This window comes from Hemiscyllium ocellatum, chromosome 46, assembly GCF_020745735.1.
Source record: "Hemiscyllium ocellatum isolate sHemOce1 chromosome 46, sHemOce1.pat.X.cur, whole genome shotgun sequence".
NCBI lineage: Eukaryota > Metazoa > Chordata > Chondrichthyes > Orectolobiformes > Hemiscylliidae > Hemiscyllium > Hemiscyllium ocellatum.
The window spans coordinates 22,518,896-22,540,326 of NC_083446.1; the positions used below are offsets into that span (position 1 = coordinate 22,518,896).

The 21,431-nt window shown below is 44.9% G+C and overlaps 12 non-coding genes across 12 annotated transcripts; all 12 read right to left on the minus strand.

Moving 5' to 3' along the window:
* Nucleotides 1-263: 263 nt before the first annotated feature.
* trnar-ucg (transfer RNA arginine (anticodon UCG)) lies at nt 264-336 on the minus strand. Its single transcript has one exon. It is a non-coding gene; the product is annotated as a tRNA-Arg (tRNA).
* Nucleotides 337-2,511: 2,175 nt separating this feature from the next.
* On the minus strand, nt 2,512-2,584 carry trnar-ucg (transfer RNA arginine (anticodon UCG)). The gene has a single exon. It is a non-coding gene; the product is annotated as a tRNA-Arg (tRNA).
* Nucleotides 2,585-4,662: 2,078 nt separating this feature from the next.
* Nucleotides 4,663-4,744, minus strand: trnas-aga (transfer RNA serine (anticodon AGA)). Its single transcript has one exon. It is a non-coding gene; the product is annotated as a tRNA-Ser (tRNA).
* Nucleotides 4,745-6,134: 1,390 nt separating this feature from the next.
* On the minus strand, nt 6,135-6,207 carry trnar-ucg (transfer RNA arginine (anticodon UCG)). The gene has a single exon. It is a non-coding gene; the product is annotated as a tRNA-Arg (tRNA).
* A 2,080-nt stretch (nt 6,208-8,287) lies between these two features.
* trnas-aga (transfer RNA serine (anticodon AGA)) lies at nt 8,288-8,369 on the minus strand. Its single transcript has one exon. It is a non-coding gene; the product is annotated as a tRNA-Ser (tRNA).
* A 1,390-nt stretch (nt 8,370-9,759) lies between these two features.
* Nucleotides 9,760-9,832, minus strand: trnar-ucg (transfer RNA arginine (anticodon UCG)). Its single transcript has one exon. It is a non-coding gene; the product is annotated as a tRNA-Arg (tRNA).
* Nucleotides 9,833-11,912: 2,080 nt separating this feature from the next.
* trnas-aga (transfer RNA serine (anticodon AGA)) lies at nt 11,913-11,994 on the minus strand. Its single transcript has one exon. It is a non-coding gene; the product is annotated as a tRNA-Ser (tRNA).
* Nucleotides 11,995-13,383: 1,389 nt separating this feature from the next.
* trnar-ucg (transfer RNA arginine (anticodon UCG)) lies at nt 13,384-13,456 on the minus strand. Its single transcript has one exon. It is a non-coding gene; the product is annotated as a tRNA-Arg (tRNA).
* A 2,080-nt stretch (nt 13,457-15,536) lies between these two features.
* trnas-aga (transfer RNA serine (anticodon AGA)) lies at nt 15,537-15,618 on the minus strand. The gene has a single exon. It is a non-coding gene; the product is annotated as a tRNA-Ser (tRNA).
* Nucleotides 15,619-17,008: 1,390 nt separating this feature from the next.
* On the minus strand, nt 17,009-17,081 carry trnar-ucg (transfer RNA arginine (anticodon UCG)). The gene has a single exon. It is a non-coding gene; the product is annotated as a tRNA-Arg (tRNA).
* Nucleotides 17,082-19,160: 2,079 nt separating this feature from the next.
* trnas-aga (transfer RNA serine (anticodon AGA)) lies at nt 19,161-19,242 on the minus strand. Its single transcript has one exon. It is a non-coding gene; the product is annotated as a tRNA-Ser (tRNA).
* A 1,390-nt stretch (nt 19,243-20,632) lies between these two features.
* Nucleotides 20,633-20,705, minus strand: trnar-ucg (transfer RNA arginine (anticodon UCG)). The gene has a single exon. It is a non-coding gene; the product is annotated as a tRNA-Arg (tRNA).
* Between the last annotated feature and the right edge of the window lie 726 nt (nt 20,706-21,431).

The following is a 21,431-nucleotide window of genomic DNA, read 5'->3' on the forward strand; positions in this document are numbered from 1 at the left end:
GTTATCCTGTGTTCTTAAATGGCACAATAATGGGGCAGAAGTATGACATTTTCACAACGAATTGTAACTCTTTTGAGGAGCTCATGCTCATTTCCACCCACAGAGGGAGGACACCCGAGACTGACAGAAGTGTCCGTTGTGGTGAGGTGAAATTTGAAATGACAATAGAACAAACACAAGTTCAACTGCAGAAGCGCCATCCCGACCAGGACTTCATTGGGGAGCGTCAACACGGACCACGGTCGAAGTGAGACGTTCCCCCACGAGCCAGGTAGGACTCGAACCTACAATCTTCTGATCCGAAGTCAGACGCGTTATCCATTACGCCACTGGCCCAAATGTAACGTCACACGCTGGCAGCATGTCGATATGTAATGTGATTGATTATCACGGAATCAGAATTAAAAAGGTGAGCAATCAGCGAAGATAATCGCCAACACAGCTTCACTTGGAAGCTTCCAATTTCTGAAGCAGTGCCTTTCACTGGCAAAGGAGAAACATTTGTCCTCAGCTGCCTGCTTCAGGCGGCTTCCTCCTCTGCTGGAAGTTTCCATCGTTTTATTCACAGTCACGACGCGATTTCATGATTCACTGCAGTGAAAAGTGTCATGGTGTCGTCCAAGCAAGACCCTGCAGAAACTCAGCGAGAGATCTCGGGTCATTTCGAGCTCAGGGTGTGGAATAAGAGACGAGATGCGTGACAGCTGTTATTGACGCCGCCACTTCACTGCCAATTAGCGGCTCAAAACGAGCCGTTGTGAGCATCAGCTTGATTTGTACCTTCCTGCAGTGCATTTGCTAAACAACATCAGATAGATCCCATCCGGCGCAGGATTTTTTCACACTCTATTTTCACACTCTGCATATTTCTAATAACTCTTCCTTGTGAACCTCGATCTCTTCTCAGTCTAGACGCAATTGTCTCTATATCTCCTCGCCAACATTTTCATTTTCTGTAGCAAATACTGTCGAACACTGTTTACGTAGTGCTTCCCCTATCTCCTCTGACTCCACACACAACTTCCCACTATTATCCTTGACTGTCCCAAAGCTAACTCTCGTAATTCTTTATTCCTGACATACCTATGGAAAGCCTTAGGTTAACCAATGGAAAGCCTTAGCTTAACGCTGATCATATCCGCCAACAACTTCTCATGTCTCCTCCTGACTCTTCTCAGCTCTCCTTTTTAGGTCTTTTCTGACATCGTTGTAACCCTCGAGCGCCAATGTAAAAGAACAAAAGCACAAAGTTCGGAAAAGATATTTACAGCCAAACCTAGTCAAAATTATTTTTGAAAGGAAAATCGCACTTGGCAATTTGCTAGATCTCTTTGAGAACATGACCAACAGAGCTTATCAAGGGCGCTATTGATCTGAGTGTTCTTGGACGAGAAACAATCAAACGTTGTGACATATTCTGGCGAACGAAATGGTCTTTCCTCATGGTTACAATGAAAGAGATGGTTCCCAATAAAAGACAGGGATTAAGTCGTATCTAGATATATTTCAATGTGATAAGATTCTTTTTCCGTCCCCAATTACCCCAGAGATGGATGGGGTGAGTTAATTTTCTTCACTCTTCAGCTCCTCAGCATGGAGGAACAGACATGAAACCGCTAGAGATGGAGTTGTTGAGTTGGGAACCAGCGACACTGAAGAAACTAAGTAAAAGTGAGGACTGCAGATGCTGGAAACCAGATTTTAGATCAGAGTGATGCTGGAAAAGCACAGTCGGTAAGGCAGCATCCGAGGAGCAGCAAAGTCGACGTTTCTGTTGCCAGGCTTGATGTGTTCCGCAAACTATTTTCGTTTTTGGCTCAGATTTCCAGCAACTGCAGCTGTTTGTTTTATGTTAACCTTCATAATGTTTTGGACAAAACCAATGACCTGTTTGCATCGGAAAATCCGCAGAAGTACTGGTACACCAATATGTTTGCTGAACAAGACAACCGTTCCGTGAGCGGGAATAGGATCCGGGCCACGGTGCTTAGAGTAACGAAACCTCACAAGTAAATAACAAGACAAGGCGATAGGTACTATCGTATTTGGTCGAAATAAAAGCCCCTTTCTGAACATTTTCGTTGCAGATTATTTTCAACTTGTCTTCGAAGATTTACAAAGTGGGAAAAGGCCATTCTGCCCATTGTGCATTGCGGCTAATCAGAGAACCATCTATTCAAGTCGCAGTTTCCAACTTTGGCTCAAAGTCTTGTGTATTCTAATGTTTCCAGGGCAAGTGTCAATGAGGTTATCCTGTGTTCTTAAATGGCACAATAATGGGGCAGAAGTATGACATTTTCACAACGAATTGTAACTCTTTTGAGGAGCTCATGCTCATTTCCACCCACAGAGGGAGACACCCGAGACTGACAGAAGTGTCCGTTGTGGTGAGGTGAAATTTGAAATGGACAATAGAACAAACACAAGTTCTAACGGCAGAAGCGCCATCCCGACAAGGACTTCATTGGGGAGCGTCAACACGGACCACGGTTAAAGTGAGACGTTCCCCCACGAGCCAGGTAGGACTCGAACCTACAATCTTCTGATCCGAAGTCAGACGCGTTATCCATTACGCCACTGGCCCAAATGTAACGTCACACGCTGGCAGCATGTCGATATGTAATGTGATTGATTATCACGGAATCAGAATTAAAAAGGTGAGCAAGCAGCGAAGATAATCGCCAACACAGCTTCACTTGGAAGCTTCCAATTTCTGAAGCAGTGCCTTTCACTGGCAAAGGAGAAACATTTGTCCTCAGCTGCCTGCTTCAGGTCGGCTCCTCCTCTGCTGGAAGTTTCCATCGTTTTATTCACAGTCACGACGCGATTTCATGATTCACTGCAGTGAAAAAGTGTCATGGTGTCGTCCAAGCAAGACCCTGCAGAAACTCAGCGAGAGATCTCGGGTCATTTCGAGCTCAGGGTGTGGAATAAGACGAGATGCGTGACAGCTGTTATTGACGCCGCCACTTCACTGCCAATTAGCGGCTCAAAACGAGCCGTTGTGAGCATCAGCTTGATTTGTACCTTCCTGCAGTGCATTGCTAAACAACATCAGATAGATCCCATCCGGCGCAGGGATTTTTTCACACTCTATTTTCACACTCTGCAGTATTTCTAATAACTCTTCCTTGTGAACCTCGATCTCTTCTCAGTCTAGACGCAATTGTCTCTATATCTTCCTCGCCAACATTTTCATTTTCTGTAGCAAATACTGTCGAACACTGTTTACGTAGTGCTTCCCCTATCTCCTCTGACTCCACACACAACTTCCCACTATTATCCTTGACTGTCCCAAAGCTAACTCTCGTCATTCTTTTATTCCTGACATACCTATGGAAAGCCTTAGGTTAACCAATGGAAAGCCTTAGCTTAACGCTGATCATATCCGCCAACAACTTCTCATGTCTCCTCCTGACTCTTCTCAGCTCTCTTTTTAGGTCTTTTCTGACATCGTTGTAACCCTCGAGCGCTCCAACTGAGTTTTCACGTTTTGTCCTAACAGAAGACTTCTTGTTCTTCTTGACCAGGGATTTCTCTTCCTTAGTAAACCACGGCTCACGCGTTCTATATCTTCCTCACTGTCTGACAGGTACATACTTATCTAGGACACACAGGAGCTTTTCCTTGAATAAGCTCCACATTTTTAATGTGCTCAGCCCCTGCTGTTTCCTACACCATTCTACGCTTCCTAAATCCTACCTCATTGCATCGTAATAAGCTCCTCATTGCAAAGTGCTCACCTACTTCCAAATCTAAAACCTGGCCAGGCTCGTTACCCACTATTAAATCTAAAGTGGCTTCGTCCCTTGAAGGCCTGTCTACATACTGTGTCAGGAAGCCCTCCTGCCCACACTGGACAAAATGTGACCCATCTATAGTAGTCGTACTGCAGTGATCCCAGTCAATATTTGGATATTGTCTTGAGTGTTCCAGAGTTTTTCATTGTCCCAGAATCCAGATGAAGTTTGTATTCCTCACGTACGGGAGCGAGAATTCTTTCAATGTCTCAGATGAGTTCCTGTCCCGAGAACATCAGAGTCAATGTCCCGTCCTCTACTCGGTCCGAGATTTCACACTTCTTCATTCTCCTCTGATTCCATTTCCCAAAGAGTTTCTCAAGATTTCCAAAGCTGGATCCTAGATTATATGGTTTGCTTCCTAAACATATTTCCAACTGCCAATTGACAATATTTTCACAGTATCTCTTCACAACTCTCTGGCTTGCACCATGTCCAGGCATGAGAAGTCCCGTTTGGTGGAGAGATTCCCGAGGCTGGTGAGTTTCACTTTGGAACAAAGGCGGTTAAGTGGCAATTTCCTGCGATTGTTTGTAATGATGGGAGAGGGAGCGGTGGGGAACGAGCACTTTGACGTGCAGGAAGAAGTGTTGCCACTGATCAGAGTCAGTGAACAGAGGACTGGGATTAAAGGAATCAAAGGAAAAGCAGCAATTCCGCTCAGGACGTTCAATAACAACTGCTGAAACCCGACGTGACGAGCAGGGTATCTGGAAAGAGAAACAGGGATAACGTTTTAGATGTGGAACATTTCTGATGAAGAACTCGAGTTTCCCAAGTCTCATCAAATGACCGGCCTGGTTTTCAAAGCAGGTTTCCTGAACTTTGACCGAAAATTGCTCCAATAGGAAGGCATTCAGAACGTAGTCAGCAGGATTCGAACCTGCGTGGGGAAACCCCAATGGATTTCTAATCCATCGCCTTAACCACTCGGCCATGACTACAGACGAGTCCTGTCACCTCACTGAAAGCTGTCGCTGACGTGATGGGCTCAAGGCTTCCATCTCCTTTCATACCTTTGCTGTCATTTGGAAGCTGCTGGACACCAATGTAAAAGAACAAAAGCACAAAGTTCGGAAAAGATATTTACAGCCAAACCTAGTCAAAATTATTTTTTGAAAGGAAAATCGCACTTGGCAATTTGCTAGATCTCTTTGAGAACATGACCAACAGAGCTTATCAAGGGCGCTATTGATCTGAGTGTTCTTGGACGAGAAACAATCAAACGTTGTGACATATTCTGGCGAACGAAATGGTCTTTCCTCATGGTTACAATGAAAGAGATGGTTCCCAATAAAAGACAGGGATTAAGTCGTATCTAGATATATTTCAATGTGATAAGATTCTTTTTCCGTCCCCAATTACCCCAGAGATGGATGGGGTGAGTTAATTTTCTTCACTCTTCAGCTCCTCAGCATGGAGGAACAGACATGAAACCGCTAGAGATGGAGTTGTTGAGTTGGGAACCAGCGACACTGAAGAAACTAAGTAAAAGTGAGGACTGCAGATGCTGGAAACCAGATTTTAGATCAGAGTGATGCTGGAAAAGCACAGTCGGTAAGGCAGCATCCGAGGAGCAGCAAAGTCGACGTTTCTGTTGCCAGGCTTGATGTGTTCCGCAAACTATTTTCGTTTTTGGCTCAGATTTCCAGCAACTGCAGCTGTTTGTTTTATGTTAACCTTCATAATGTTTTGGACAAAACCAATGACCTGTTTGCATCGGAAAATCCGCAGAAGTACTGGTACACCAATATGTTTGCTGAACAAGACAACCGTTCCGTGAGCGGGAATAGGATCCGGGCCACGGTGCTTAGAGTAACGAAACCTCACAAGTAAATAACAAGACAAGGCGATAGGTACTATCGTATTTGGTCGAAATAAAAGCCCCTTTCTGAACATTTTCGTTGCAGATTATTTTCAACTTGTCTTCGAAGATTTACAAAGTGGGAAAAGGCCATTCTGCCCATTGTGCATTGCGGCTAATCAGAGAACCATCTATTCAAGTCGCAGTTTCCAACTTTGGCTCAAAGTCTTGTGTATTCTAATGTTTCCAGGGCAAGTGTCAATGAGGTTATCCTGTGTTCTTAAATGGCACAATAATGGGGCAGAAGTATGACATTTTCACAACGAATTGTAACTCTTTTGAGGAGCTCATGCTCATTTCCACCCACAGAGGGAGACACCCGAGACTGACAGAAGTGTCCGTTGTGGTGAGGTGAAATTTGAAATGGACAATAGAACAAACACAAGTTCTAACGGCAGAAGCGCCATCCCGACAAGGACTTCATTGGGGAGCGTCAACACGGACCACGGTCGAAGTGAGACGTTCCCCCACGAGCCAGGTAGGACTCGAACCTACAATCTTCTGATCCGAAGTCAGACGCGTTATCCATTACGCCACTGGCCCAAATGTAACGTCACACGCTGGCAGCATGTCGATATGTAATGTGATTGATTATCACGGAATCAGAATTAAAAAGGTGAGCAAGCAGCGAAGAGAATCGCCAACACAGCTTCACTTGGAAGCTTCCAATTTCTGAAGCAGTGCCTTTCACTGGCAAAGGAGAAACATTTGTCCTCAGCTGCCTGCTTCAGGGTCGGCTCCTCCTCTGCTGGAAGTTTCCATCGTTTTATTCACAGTCACGACGCGATTTCATGATTCACTGCAGTGAAAAAGTGTCATGGTGTCGTCCAAGCAAGACCCTGCAGAAACTCAGCGAGAGATCTCGGGTCATTTCGAGCTCAGGGTGTGGAATAAGACGAGATGCGTGACAGCTGTTATTGACGCCGCCACTTCACTGCCAATTAGCGGCTCAAAACGAGCCGTTGTGAGCATCAGCTTGATTTGTACCTTCCTGCAGTGCATTTGCTAAACAACATCAGATAGATCCCATCCGGCGCAGGGATTTTTTCACACTCTATTTTCACACTCTGCAGTATTTCTAATAACTCTTCCTTGTGAACCTCGATCTCTTCTCAGTCTAGACGCAATTGTCTCTATATCTTCCTCGCCAACATTTTCATTTTCTGTAGCAAATACTGTCGAACACTGTTTACGTAGTGCTTCCCCTATCTCCTCTGACTCCACACACAACTTCCCACTATTATCCTTGACTGTCCCAAAGCTAACTCTCGTCATTCTTTTATTCCTGACATACCTATGGAAAGCCTTAGGTTAACCAATGGAAAGCCTTAGCTTAACGCTGATCATATCCGCCAACAACTTCTCATGTCTCCTCCTGACTCTTCTCAGCTCTCTTTTTAGGTCTTTTCTGACATCGTTGTAACCCTCGAGCGCTCCAACTGAGTTTTCACGTTTTGTCCTAACAGAAGACTTCTTGTTCTTCTTGACCAGGGATTTCTCTTCCTTAGTAAACCACGGCTCACGCGTTCTATATCTTCCTCACTGTCTGACAGGTACATACTTATCTAGGACACACAGGAGCTTTTCCTTGAATAAGCTCCACATTTTTAATGTGCTCAGCCCCTGCTGTTTCCTACACCATTCTACGCTTCCTAAATCCTACCTCATTGCATCGTAATAAGCTCCTCATTGCAAAGTGCTCACCTACTTCCAAATCTAAAACCTGGCCAGGCTCGTTACCCACTATTAAATCTAAAGTGGCTTCGTCCCTTGAAGGCCTGTCTACATACTGTGTCAGGAAGCCCTCCTGCCCACACTGGACAAAATGTGACCCATCTATAGTAGTCGTACTGCAGTGATCCCAGTCAATATTTGGATATTGTCTTGAGTGTTCCAGAGTTTTTCATTGTCCCAGAATCCAGATGAAGTTTGTATTCCTCACGTACGGGAGCGAGAATTCTTTCAATGTCTCAGATGAGTTCCTGTCCCGAGAACATCAGAGTCAATGTCCCGTCCTCTACTCGGTCCGAGATTTCACACTTCTTCATTCTCCTCTGATTCCATTTCCCAAAGAGTTTCTCAAGATTTCCAAAGCTGGATCCTAGATTATATGGTTTGCTTCCTAAACATATTTCCAACTGCCAATTGACAATATTTTCACAGTATCTCTTCACAACTCTCTGGCTTGCACCATGTCCAGGCATGAGAAGTCCCGTTTGGTGGAGAGATTCCCGAGGCTGGTGAGTTTCACTTTGGAACAAAGGCGGTTAAGTGGCAATTTCCTGCGATTGTTTGTAATGATGGGAGAGGGAGCGGTGGGGAACGAGCACTTTGACGTGCAGGAAGAAGTGTTGCCACTGATCAGAGTCAGTGAACAGAGGACTGGGATTAAAGGAATCAAAGGAAAAGCAGCAATTCCGCTCAGGACGTTCAATAACAACTGCTGAAACCCGACGTGACGAGCAGGGTATCTGGAAAGAGAAACAGGGATAACGTTTTAGATGTGGAACATTTCTGATGAAGAACTCGAGTTTCCCAAGTCTCATCAAATGACCGGCCTGGTTTTCAAAGCAGGTTTCCTGAACTTTGACCGAAAATTGCTCCAATAGGAAGGCATTCAGAACGTAGTCAGCAGGATTCGAACCTGCGTGGGGAAACCCCAATGGATTTCTAATCCATCGCCTTAACCACTCGGCCATGACTACAGACGAGTCCTGTCACCTCACTGAAAGCTGTCGCTGACGTGATGGGCTCAAGGCTTCCATCTCCTTTCATACCTTTGCTGTCATTTGGAAGCTGCTGGACACCAATGTAAAAGAACAAAAGCACAAAGTTCGGAAAAGATATTTACAGCCAAACCTAGTCAAAATTATTTTTTGAAAGGAAAATCGCACTTGGCAATTTGCTAGATCTCTTTGAGAACATGACCAACAGAGCTTATCAAGGGCGCTATTGATCTGAGTGTTCTTGGACGAGAAACAATCAAACGTTGTGACATATTCTGGCGAACGAAATGGTCTTTCCTCATGGTTACAATGAAAGAGATGGTTCCCAATAAAAGACAGGGATTAAGTCGTATCTAGATATATTTCAATGTGATAAGATTCTTTTTCCGTCCCCAATTACCCCAGAGATGGATGGGGTGAGTTAATTTTCTTCACTCTTCAGCTCCTCAGCATGGAGGAACAGACATGAAACCGCTAGAGATGGAGTTGTTGAGTTGGGAACCAGCGACACTGAAGAAACTAAGTAAAAGTGAGGACTGCAGATGCTGGAAACCAGATTTTAGATCAGAGTGATGCTGGAAAAGCACAGTCGGTAAGGCAGCATCCGAGGAGCAGCAAAGTCGACGTTTCTGTTGCCAGGCTTGATGTGTTCCGCAAACTATTTTCGTTTTTGGCTCAGATTTCCAGCAACTGCAGCTGTTTGTTTTATGTTAACCTTCATAATGTTTTGGACAAAACCAATGACCTGTTTGCATCGGAAAATCCGCAGAAGTACTGGTACACCAATATGTTTGCTGAACAAGACAACCGTTCCGTGAGCGGGAATAGGATCCGGGCCACGGTGCTTAGAGTAACGAAACCTCACAAGTAAATAACAAGACAAGGCGATAGGTACTATCGTATTTGGTCGAAATAAAAGTCCCTTTCTGAACATTTTCGTTGCAGATTATTTTCAACTTGTCTTCGAAGATTTACAAAGTGGGAAAAGGCCATTCTGCCCATTGTGCATTGCGGCTAATCAGAGAACCATCTATTCAAGTCGCAGTTTCCAACTTTGGCTCAAAGTCTTGTGTATTCTAATGTTTCCAGGGCAAGTGTCAATGAGGTTATCCTGTGTTCTTAAATGGCACAATAATGGGACAGAAGTATGACATTTTCACAACGAATTGTAACTCTTTTGAGGAGCTCATGCTCATTTCCACCCACAGAGGGAGACACCCGAGACTGACAGAAGTGTCCGTTGTGGTGAGGTGAAATTTGAAATGGACAATAGAACAAACACAAGTTCTAACGGCAGAAGCGCCATCCCGACAAGGACTTCATTGGGGAGCGTCAACACGGACCACGGTCGAAGTGAGACGTTCCCCCACGAGCCAGGTAGGACTCGAACCTACAATCTTCTGATCCGAAGTCAGACGCGTTATCCATTACGCCACTGGCCCAAATGTAACGTCACACGCTGGCAGCATGTCGATATGTAATGTGATTGATTATCACGGAATCAGAATTAAAAAGGTGAGCAAGCAGCGAAGATAATCGCCAACACAGCTTCACTTGGAAGCTTCCAATTTCTGAAGCAGTGCCTTTCACTGGCAAAGGAGAAACATTTGTCCTCAGCTGCCTGCTTCAGGGTCGGCTCCTCCTCTGCTGGAAGTTTCCATCGTTTTATTCACAGTCACGACGCGATTTCATGATTCACTGCAGTGAAAAAGTGTCATGGTGTCGTCCAAGCAAGACCCTGCAGAAACTCAGCGAGAGATCTCGGGTCATTTCGAGCTCAGGGTGTGGAATAAGACGAGATGCGTGACAGCTGTTATTGACGCCGCCACTTCACTGCCAATTAGCGGCTCAAAACGAGCCGTTGTGAGCATCAGCTTGATTTGTACCTTCCTGCAGTGCATTTGCTAAACAACATCAGATAGATCCCATCCGGCGCAGGGATTTTTTCACACTCTATTTTCACACTCTGCAGTATTTCTAATAACTCTTCCTTGTGAACCTCGATCTCTTCTCAGTCTAGACGCAATTGTCTCTATATCTTCCTCGCCAACATTTTCATTTTCTGTAGCAAATACTGTCGAACACTGTTTACGTAGTGCTTCCCCTATCTCCTCTGACTCCACACACAACTTCCCACTATTATCCTTGACTGTCCCAAAGCTAACTCTCGTCATTCTTTTATTCCTGACATACCTATGGAAAGCCTTAGGTTAACCAATGGAAAGCCTTAGCTTAACGCTGATCATATCCGCCAACAACTTCTCATGTCTCCTCCTGACTCTTCTCAGCTCTCTTTTTAGGTCTTTTCTGACATCGTTGTAACCCTCGAGCGCTCCAACTGAGTTTTCACGTTTTGTCCTAACAGAAGACTTCTTGTTCTTCTTGACCAGGGATTCCTCTTCCTTAGTAAACCACGGCTCACGCGTTCTATATCTTCCTCACTGTCTGACAGGTACATACTTATCTAGGACACACAGGAGCTTTTCCTTGAATAAGCTCCACATTTTTAATGTGCTCAGCCCCTGCTGTTTCCTACACCATTCTACGCTTCCTAAATCCTACCTCATTGCATCGTAATAAGCTCCTCATTGCAAAGTGCTCACCTACTTCCAAATCTAAAACCTGGCCAGGCTCGTTACCCACTATTAAATCTAAAGTGGCTTCGTCCCTTGAAGGCCTGTCTACATACTGTGTCAGGAAGCCCTCCTGCCCACACTGGACAAAATGTGACCCATCTATAGTAGTCGTACTGCAGTGATCCCAGTCAATATTTGGATATTGTCTTGAGTGTTCCAGAGTTTTTCATTGTCCCAGAATCCAGATGAAGTTTGTATTCCTCACGTACGGGAGCGAGAATTCTTTCAATGTCTCAGATGAGTTCCTGTCCCGAGAACATCAGAGTCAATGTCCCGTCCTCTACTCGGTCCGAGATTTCACACTTCTTCATTCTCCTCTGATTCCATTTCCCAAAGAGTTTCTCAAGATTTCCAAAGCTGGATCCTAGATTATATGGTTTGCTTCCTAAACATATTTCCAACTGCCAATTGACAATATTTTCACAGTATCTCTTCACAACTCTCTGGCTTGCACCATGTCCAGGCATGAGAAGTCCCGTTTGGTGGAGAGATTCCCGAGGCTGGTGAGTTTCACTTTGGAACAAAGGCGGTTAAGTGGCAATTTCCTGCGATTGTTTGTAATGATGGGAGAGGGAGCGGTGGGGAACGAGCACTTTGACGTGCAGGAAGAAGTGTTGCCACTGATCAGAGTCAGTGAACAGAGGACTGGGATTAAAGGAATCAAAGGAAAAGCAGCAATTCCGCTCAGGACGTTCAATAACAACTGCTGAAACCCGACGTGACGAGCAGGGTATCTGGAAAGAGAAACAGGGATAACGTTTTAGATGTGGAACATTTCTGATGAAGAACTCGAGTTTCCCAAGTCTCATCAAATGACCGGCCTGGTTTTCAAAGCAGGTTTCCTGAACTTTGACCGAAAATTGCTCCAATAGGAAGGCATTCAGAACGTAGTCAGCAGGATTCGAACCTGCGTGGGGAAACCCCAATGGATTTCTAATCCATCGCCTTAACCACTCGGCCATGACTACAGACGAGTCCTGTCACCTCACTGAAAGCTGTCGCTGACGTGATGGGCTCAAGGCTTCCATCTCCTTTCATACCTTTGCTGTCATTTGGAAGCTGCTGGACACCAATGTAAAAGAACAAAAGCACAAAGTTCGGAAAAGATATTTACAGCCAAACTTAGTCAAAATTATTTTTGAAAGGAAAATCGCACTTGGCAATTTGCTAGATCTCTTTGAGAACATGACCAACAGAGCTTATCAAGGGCGCTATTGATCTGAGTGTTCTTGGACGAGAAACAATCAAACGTTGTGACATATTCTGGCGAACGAAATGGTCTTTCCTCATGGTTACAATGAAAGAGATGGTTCCCAATAAAAGACAGGGATTAAGTCGTATCTAGATATATTTCAATGTGATAAGATTCTTTTTCCGTCCCCAATTACCCCAGAGATGGATGGGGTGAGTTAATTTTCTTCACTCTTCAGCTCCTCAGCATGGAGGAACAGACATGAAACCGCTAGAGATGGAGTTGTTGAGTTGGGAACCAGCGACACTGAAGAAACTAAGTAAAAGTGAGGACTGCAGATGCTGGAAACCAGATTTTAGATCAGAGTGATGCTGGAAAAGCACAGTCGGTAAGGCAGCATCCGAGGAGCAGCAAAGTCGACGTTTCTGTTGCCAGGCTTGATGTGTTCCGCAAACTATTTTCGTTTTTGGCTCAGATTTCCAGCAACTGCAGCTGTTTGTTTTATGTTAACCTTCATAATGTTTTGGACAAAACCAATGACCTGTTTGCATCGGAAAATCCGCAGAAGTACTGGTACACCAATATGTTTGCTGAACAAGACAACCGTTCCGTGAGCGGGAATAGGATCCGGGCCACGGTGCTTAGAGTAACGAAACCTCACAAGTAAATAACAAGACAAGGCGATAGGTACTATCGTATTTGGTCGAAATAAAAGCCCCTTTCTGAACATTTTCGTTGCAGATTATTTTCAACTTGTCTTCGAAGATTTACAAAGTGGGAAAAGGCCATTCTGCCCATTGTGCATTGCGGCTAATCAGAGAACCATCTATTCAAGTCGCAGTTTCCAACTTTGGCTCAAAGTCTTGTGTATTCTAATGTTTCCAGGGCAAGTGTCAATGAGGTTATCCTGTGTTCTTAAATGGCACAATAATGGGACAGAAGTATGACATTTTCACAACGAATTGTAACTCTTTTGAGGAGCTCATGCTCATTTCCACCCACAGAGGGAGACACCCGAGACTGACAGAAGTGTCCGTTGTGGTGAGGTGAAATTTGAAATGGACAATAGAACAAACACAAGTTCTAACGGCAGAAGCGCCATCCCGACCAGGACTTCATTGGGGAGCGTCAACACGGACCACGGTTAAAGTGAGACGTTCCCCCACGAGCCAGGTAGGACTCGAACCTACAATCTTCTGATCCGAAGTCAGACGCGTTATCCATTACGCCACTGGCCCAAATGTAACGTCACACGCTGGCAGCATGTCGATATGTAATGTGATTGATTATCACGGAATCAGAATTAAAAAGGTGAGCAAGCAGCGAAGATAATCGCCAACACAGCTTCACTTGGAAGCTTCCAATTTCTGAAGCAGTGCCTTTCACTGGCAAAGGAGAAACATTTGTCCTCAGCTGCCTGCTTCAGGGTCGGCTCCTCCTCTGCTGGAAGTTTCCATCGTTTTATTCACAGTCACGACGCGATTTCATGATTCACTGCAGTGAAAAAGTGTCATGGTGTCGTCCAAGCAAGACCCTGCAGAAACTCAGCGAGAGATCTCGGGTCATTTCGAGCTCAGGGTGTGGAATAAGACGAGATGCGTGACAGCTGTTATTGACGCCGCCACTTCACTGCCAATTAGCGGCTCAAAACGAGCCGTTGTGAGCATCAGCTTGATTTGTACCTTCCTGCAGTGCATTTGCTAAACAACATCAGATAGATCCCATCCGGCGCAGGGATTTTTTCACACTCTATTTTCACACTCTGCAGTATTTCTAATAACTCTTCCTTGTGAACCTCGATCTCTTCTCAGTCTAGACGCAATTGTCTCTATATCTTCCTCGCCAACATTTTCATTTTCTGTAGCAAATACTGTCGAACACTGTTTACGTAGTGCTTCCCCTATCTCCTCTGACTCCACACACAACTTCCCACTATTATCCTTGACTGTCCCAAAGCTAACTCTCGTCATTCTTTTATTCCTGACATACCTATGGAAAGCCTTAGGTTAACCAATGGAAAGCCTTAGCTTAACGCTGATCATATCCGCCAACAACTTCTCATGTCTCCTCCTGACTCTTCTCAGCTCTCTTTTTAGGTCTTTTCTGACATCGTTGTAACCCTCGAGCGCTCCAACTGAGTTTTCACGTTTTGTCCTAACAGAAGACTTCTTGTTCTTCTTGACCAGGGATTCCTCTTCCTTAGTAAACCACGGCTCACGCGTTCTATATCTTCCTCACTGTCTGACAGGTACATACTTATCTAGGACACACAGGAGCTTTTCCTTGAATAAGCTCCACATTTTTAATGTGCTCAGCCCCTGCTGTTTCCTACACCATTCTACGCTTCCTAAATCCTACCTCATTGCATCGTAATAAGCTCCTCATTGCAAAGTGCTCACCTACTTCCAAATCTAAAACCTGGCCAGGCTCGTTACCCACTATTAAATCTAAAGTGGCTTCGTCCCTTGAAGGCCTGTCTACATACTGTGTCAGGAAGCCCTCCTGCCCACACTGGACAAAATGTGACCCATCTATAGTAGTCGTACTGCAGTGATCCCAGTCAATATTTGGATATTGTCTTGAGTGTTCCAGAGTTTTTCATTGTCCCAGAATCCAGATGAAGTTTGTATTCCTCACGTACGGGAGCGAGAATTCTTTCAATGTCTCAGATGAGTTCCTGTCCCGAGAACATCAGAGTCAATGTCCCGTCCTCTACTCGGTCCGAGATTTCACACTTCTTCATTCTCCTCTGATTCCATTTCCCAAAGAGTTTCTCAAGATTTCCAAAGCTGGATCCTAGATTATATGGTTTGCTTCCTAAACATATTTCCAACTGCCAATTGACAATATTTTCACAGTATCTCTTCACAACTCTCTGGCTTGCACCATGTCCAGGCATGAGAAGTCCCGTTTGGTGGAGAGATTCCCGAGGCTGGTGAGTTTCACTTTGGAACAAAGGCGGTTAAGTGGCAATTTCCTGCGATTGTTTGTAATGATGGGAGAGGGAGCGGTGGGGAACGAGCACTTTGACGTGCAGGAAGAAGTGTTGCCACTGATCAGAGTCAGTGAACAGAGGACTGGGATTAAAGGAATCAAAGGAAAAGCAGCAATTCCGCTCAGGACGTTCAATAACAACTGCTGAAACCCGACGTGACGAGCAGGGTATCTGGAAAGAGAAACAGGGATAACGTTTTAGATGTGGAACATTTCTGATGAAGAACTCGAGTTTCCCAAGTCTCATCAAATGACCGGCCTGGTTTTCAAAGCAGGTTTCCTGAACTTTGACCGAAAATTGCTCCAATAGGAAGGCATTCAGAACGTAGTCAGCAGGATTCGAACCTGCGTGGGGAAACCCCAATGGATTTCTAATCCATCGCCTTAACCACTCGGCCATGACTACAGACGAGTCCTGTCACCTCACTGAAAGCTGTCGCTGACGTGATGGGCTCAAGGCTTCCATCTCCTTTCATACCTTTGCTGTCATTTGGAAGCTGCTGGACACCAATGTAAAAGAACAAAAGCACAAAGTTCGGAAAAGATATTTACAGCCAAACTTAGTCAAAATTATTTTTTGAAAGGAAAATCGCACTTGGCAATTTGCTAGATCTCTTTGAGAACATGACCAACAGAGCTTATCAAGGGCGCTATTGATCTGAGTGTTCTTGGACGAGAAACAATCAAACGTTGTGACATATTCTGGCGAACGAAATGGTCTTTCCTCATGGTTACAATGAAAGAGATGGTTCCCAATAAAAGACAGGGATTAAGTCGTATCTAGATATATTTCAATGTGATAAGATTCTTTTTCCGTCCCCAATTACCCCAGAGATGGATGGGGTGAGTTAATTTTCTTCACTCTTCAGCTCCTCAGCATGGAGGAACAGACATGAAACCGCTAGAGATGGAGTTGTTGAGTTGGGAACCAGCGACACTGAAGAAACTAAGTAAAAGTGAGGACTGCAGATGCTGGAAACCAGATTTTAGATCAGAGTGATGCTGGAAAAGCACAGTCGGTAAGGCAGCATCCGAGGAGCAGCAAAGTCGACGTTTCTGTTGCCAGGCTTGATGTGTTCCGCAAACTATTTTCGTTTTTGGCTCAGATTTCCAGCAACTGCAGCTGTTTGTTTTATGTTAACCTTCATAATGTTTTGGACAAAACCAATGACCTGTTTGCATCGGAAAATCCGCAGAAGTACTGGTACACCAATATGTTTGCTGAACAAGACAACCGTTCCGTGAGCGGGAATAGGATCCGGGCCACGGTGCTTAGAGTAACGAAACCTCACAAGTAAATAACAAGACAAGGCGATAGGTACTATCGTATTTGGTCGAAATAAAAGCCCCTTTCTGAACATTTTCGTTGCAGATTATTTTCAACTTGTCTTCGAAGATTTACAAAGTGGGAAAAGGCCATTCTGCCCATTGTGCATTGCGGCTAATCAGAGAACCATCTATTCAAGTCGCCGTTTCCAACTTTGGCTCAAGGTCTTGTGTATTCTAATGTTTCCAGGGCAAGTGTCAATGAGGTTATCCTGTGTTCTTAAATGGCACAATAATGGGACAGAAGTATGACATTTTCACAACGAATTGTAACTCTTTTGAGGAGCTCATGCTCATTTCCACCCACAGAGGGAGACACCCGAGACTGACAGAAGTGTCCGTTGTGGTGAGGTGAAATTTGAAATGGACAATAGAACAAACACAAGTTCTAACTGCAGAAGCGCCATCCCGACCAGGACTTCATTGGGGAGCGTCAACACGGACCACGGTTAAAGTGAGACGTTCCCCCACGAGCCAGGTAGGACTCGAACCTACAATCTTCTGATCCGAAGTCAGACGCGTTATCCATTACGCCACTGGCCCAAATGTAACGTCACACGCTGGCAGCATGTCGATATGTAATGTGATTGATTATCACGGAATCAGAATTAAAAGGTGAGCAAGCAGCGAAGATAATCGCCAACACAGCTTCACTTGGAAGCTTCCAATTTCTGAAGCAGTGCCTTTCACTGGCAAAGGAGAAACATTTGTCCTCAGCTGCCTGCTTCAGGGTCGGCTCCTCCTCTGCTGGAAGTTTCCATCGTTTTATTCACAGTCACGACGCGATTTCATGATTCACTGCAGTGAAAAAGTGTCATGGTGTCGTCCAAGCAAGACCCTGCAGAAACTCAGCGAGAGATCTCGGGTCATTTCGAGCTCAGGGTGTGGAATAAGACGAGATGCGTGACAGCTGTTATTGACGCCGCCACTTCACTGCCAATTAGCGGCTCAAAACGAGCCGTTGTGAGCATCAGCTTGATTTGTACCTTCCTGCAGTGCATTTGCTAAACAACATCAGATAGATCCCATCCGGCGCAGGGATTTTTTCACACTCTATTTTCACACTCTGCAGTATTTCTAATAACTCTTCCTTGTGAACCTCGATCTCTTCTCAGTCTAGACGCAATTGTCTCTATATCTTCCTCGCCAACATTTTCATTTTCTGTAGCAAATACTGTCGAACACTGTTTACGTAGTGCTTCCCCTATCTCCTCTGACTCCACACACAACTTCCCACTATTATCCTTGACTGTCCCAAAGCTAACTCTCGTCATTCTTTTATTCCTGACATACCTATGGAAAGCCTTAGGTTAACCAATGGAAAGCCTTAGCTTAACGCTGATCATATCCGCCAACAACTTCTCATGTCTCCTCCTGACTCTTCTCAGCTCTCTTTTTAGGTCTTTTCTGACATCGTTGTAACCCTCGAGCGCTCCAACTGAGTTTTCACGTTTTGTCCTAACAGAAGACTTCTTGTTCTTCTTGACCAGGGATTCCTCTTCCTTAGTAAACCACGGCTCACGCGTTCTATATCTTCCTCACTGTCTGACAGGTACATACTTATCTAGGACACACAGGAGCTTTTCCTTGAATAAGCTCCACATTTTTAATGTGCTCAGCCCCTGCTGTTTCCTACACCATTCTACGCTTCCTAAATCCTACCTCATTGCATCGTAATAAGCTCCTCATTGCAAAGTGCTCACCTACTTCCAAATCTAAAACCTGGCCAGGCTCGTTACCCACTATTAAATCTAAAGTGGCTTCGTCCCTTGAAGGCCTGTCTACATACTGTGTCAGGAAGCCCTCCTGCCCACACTGGACAAAATGTGACCCATCTATAGTAGTCGTACTGCAGTGATCCCAGTCAATATTTGGATATTGTCTTGAGTGTTCCAGAGTTTTTCATTGTCCCAGAATCCAGATGAAGTTTGTATTCCTCACGTACGGGAGCGAGAATTCTTTCAATGTCTCAGATGAGTTCCTGTCCCGAGAACATCAGAGTCAATGTCCCGTCCTCTACTCGGTCCGAGATTTCACACTTCTTCATTCTCCTCTGATTCCATTTCCCAAAGAGTTTCTCAAGATTTCCAAAGCTGGATCCTAGATTATATGGTTTGCTTCCTAAACATATTTCCAACTGCCAATTGACAATATTTTCACAGTATCTCTTCACAACTCTCTGGCTTGCACCATGTCCAGGCATGAGAAGTCCCGTTTGGTGGAGATATTCCCGAGGCTGGTGAGTTTCACTTTGGAACAAAGGCGGTTAAGTGGCAATTTCCTGCGATTGTTTGTAATGATGGGAGAGGGAGCGGTGGGGAACGAGCACTTTGACGTGCAGGAAGAAGTGTTGCCACTGATCAGAGTCAGTGAACAGAGGACTGGGATTAAAGGAATCAAAGGAAAAGCAGCAATTCCGCTCAGGACGTTCAATAACAACTGCTGAAACCCGACGTGACGAGCAGGGTATCTGGAAAGAGAAACAGGGATAACGTTTTAGATGTGGAACATTTCTGATGAAGAACTCGAGTTTCCCAAGTCTCATCAAATGACCGGCCTGGTTTTCAAAGCAGGTTTCCTGAACTTTGACCGAAAATTGCTCCAATAGGAAGGCATTCAGAACGTAGTCAGCAGGATTCGAACCTGCGTGGGGAAACCCCAATGGATTTCTAATCCATCGCCTTAACCACTCGGCCATGACTACAGACGAGTCCTGTCACCTCACTGAAAGCTGTCGCTGACGTGATGGGCTCAAGGCTTCCATCTCCTTTCATACCTTTGCTGTCATTTGGAAGCTGCTGGACACCAATGTAAAAGAACAAAAGCACAAAGTTCGGAAAAGATATTTACAGCCAAACTTAGTCAAAATTATTTTTTGAAAGGAAAATCGCACTTGGCAATTTGCTAGATCTCTTTGAGAACATGACCAACAGAGCTTATCAAGGGCGCTATTGATCTGAGTGTTCTTGGACGAGAAACAATCAAACGTTGTGACATATTCTGGCGAACGAAATGGTCTTTCCTCATGGTTACAATGAAAGAGATGGTTCCCAATAAAAGACAGGGATTAAGTCGTATCTAGATATATTTCAATGTGATAAGATTCTTTTTCCGTCCCCAATTACCCCAGAGATGGATGGGGTGAGTTAATTTTCTTCACTCTTCAGCTCCTCAGCATGGAGGAACAGACATGAAACCGCTAGAGATGGAGTTGTTGAGTTGGGAACCAGCGACACTGAAGAAACTAAGTAAAAGTGAGGACTGCAGATGCTGGAAACCAGATTTTAGATCAGAGTGATGCTGGAAAAGCACAGTCGGTAAGGCAGCATCCGAGGAGCAGCAAAGTCGACGTTTCTGTTGCCAGGCTTGATGTGTTCCGCAAACTATTTTCGTTTTTGGCTCAGATTTCCAGCAACTGCAGCTGTTTGTTTTATGTTAACCTTCATAATGTTTTGGACAAAACCAATGACCTGTTTGCATCGGAAAATCCGCAGAAGTACTGGTACACCAATATGTTTGCTGAACAAGACAACCGTTCCGTGAGCGGGAATAGGATCCGGGCCACGGTGCTTAGAGTAACGAAACCTCACAAGTAAATAACAAGACAAGGCGATAGGTACTATCGTATTTGGTCGAAATAAAAGCCCCTTTCTGAACATTTTCGTTGCAGATTATTTTCAACTTGTCTTCGAAGATTTACAAAGTGGGAAAAGGCCATTCTGCCCATTGTGCATTGCGGCTAATCAGAGAACCATCTATTCAAGTCGCAGTTTCCAACTTTGGCTCAAAGTCTTGTGTATTCTAATGTTTCCAGGGCAAGTGTCAATGAGGTTATCCTGTGTTCTTAAATGGCACAATAATGGGACAGAAGTATGACATTTTCACAACGAATTGTAACTCTTTTGAGGAGCTCATGCTCATTTCCACCCACAGAGGGAGACACCCGAGACTGACAGAAGTGTCCGTTGTGGTGAGGTGAAATTTGAAATGGACAATAGAACAAACACAAGTTCTAACTGCAGAAGCGCCATCCCGACCAGGACTTCATTGGGGAGCGTCAACACGGACCACGGTTAAAGTGAGACGTTCCCCCACGAGCCAGGTAGGACTCGAACCTACAATCTTCTGATCCGAAGTCAGACGCGTTATCCATTACGCCACTGGCCCAAATGTAACGTCACACGCTGGCAGCATGTCGATATGTAATGTGATTGATTATCACGGAATCAGAATTAAAAAGGTGAGCAAGCAGCGAAGATAATCGCCAACACAGCTTCACTTGGAAGCTTCCAATTTCTGAAGCAGTGCCTTTCACTGGCAAAGGAGAAACATTTGTCCTCAGCTGCCTGCTTCAGGGTCGGCTCCTCCTCTGCTGGAAGTTTCCATCGTTTTATTCACAGTCACGACGCGATTTCATGATTCACTGCAGTGAAAAAGTGTCATGGTGTCGTCCAAGCAAGACCCTGCAGAAACTCAGCGAGAGATCTCGGGTCATTTCGAGCTCAGGGTGTGGAATAAGACGAGATGCGTGACAGCTGTTATTGACGCCGCCACTTCACTGCCAATTAGCGGCTCAAAACGAGCCGTTGTGAGCATCAGCTTGATTTGTACCTTCCTGCAGTGCATTTGCTAAACAACATCAGATAGATCCCATCCGGCGCAGGGATTTTTTCACACTCTATTTTCACACTCTGCAGTATTTCTAATAACTCTTCCTTGTGAACCTCGATCTCTTCTCAGTCTAGACGCAATTGTCTCTATATCTTCCTCGCCAACATTTTCATTTTCTGTAGCAAATACTGTCGAACACTGTTTACGTAGTGCTTCCCCTATCTCCTCTGACTCCACACACAACTTCCCACTATTATCCTTGACTGTCCCAAAGCTAACTCT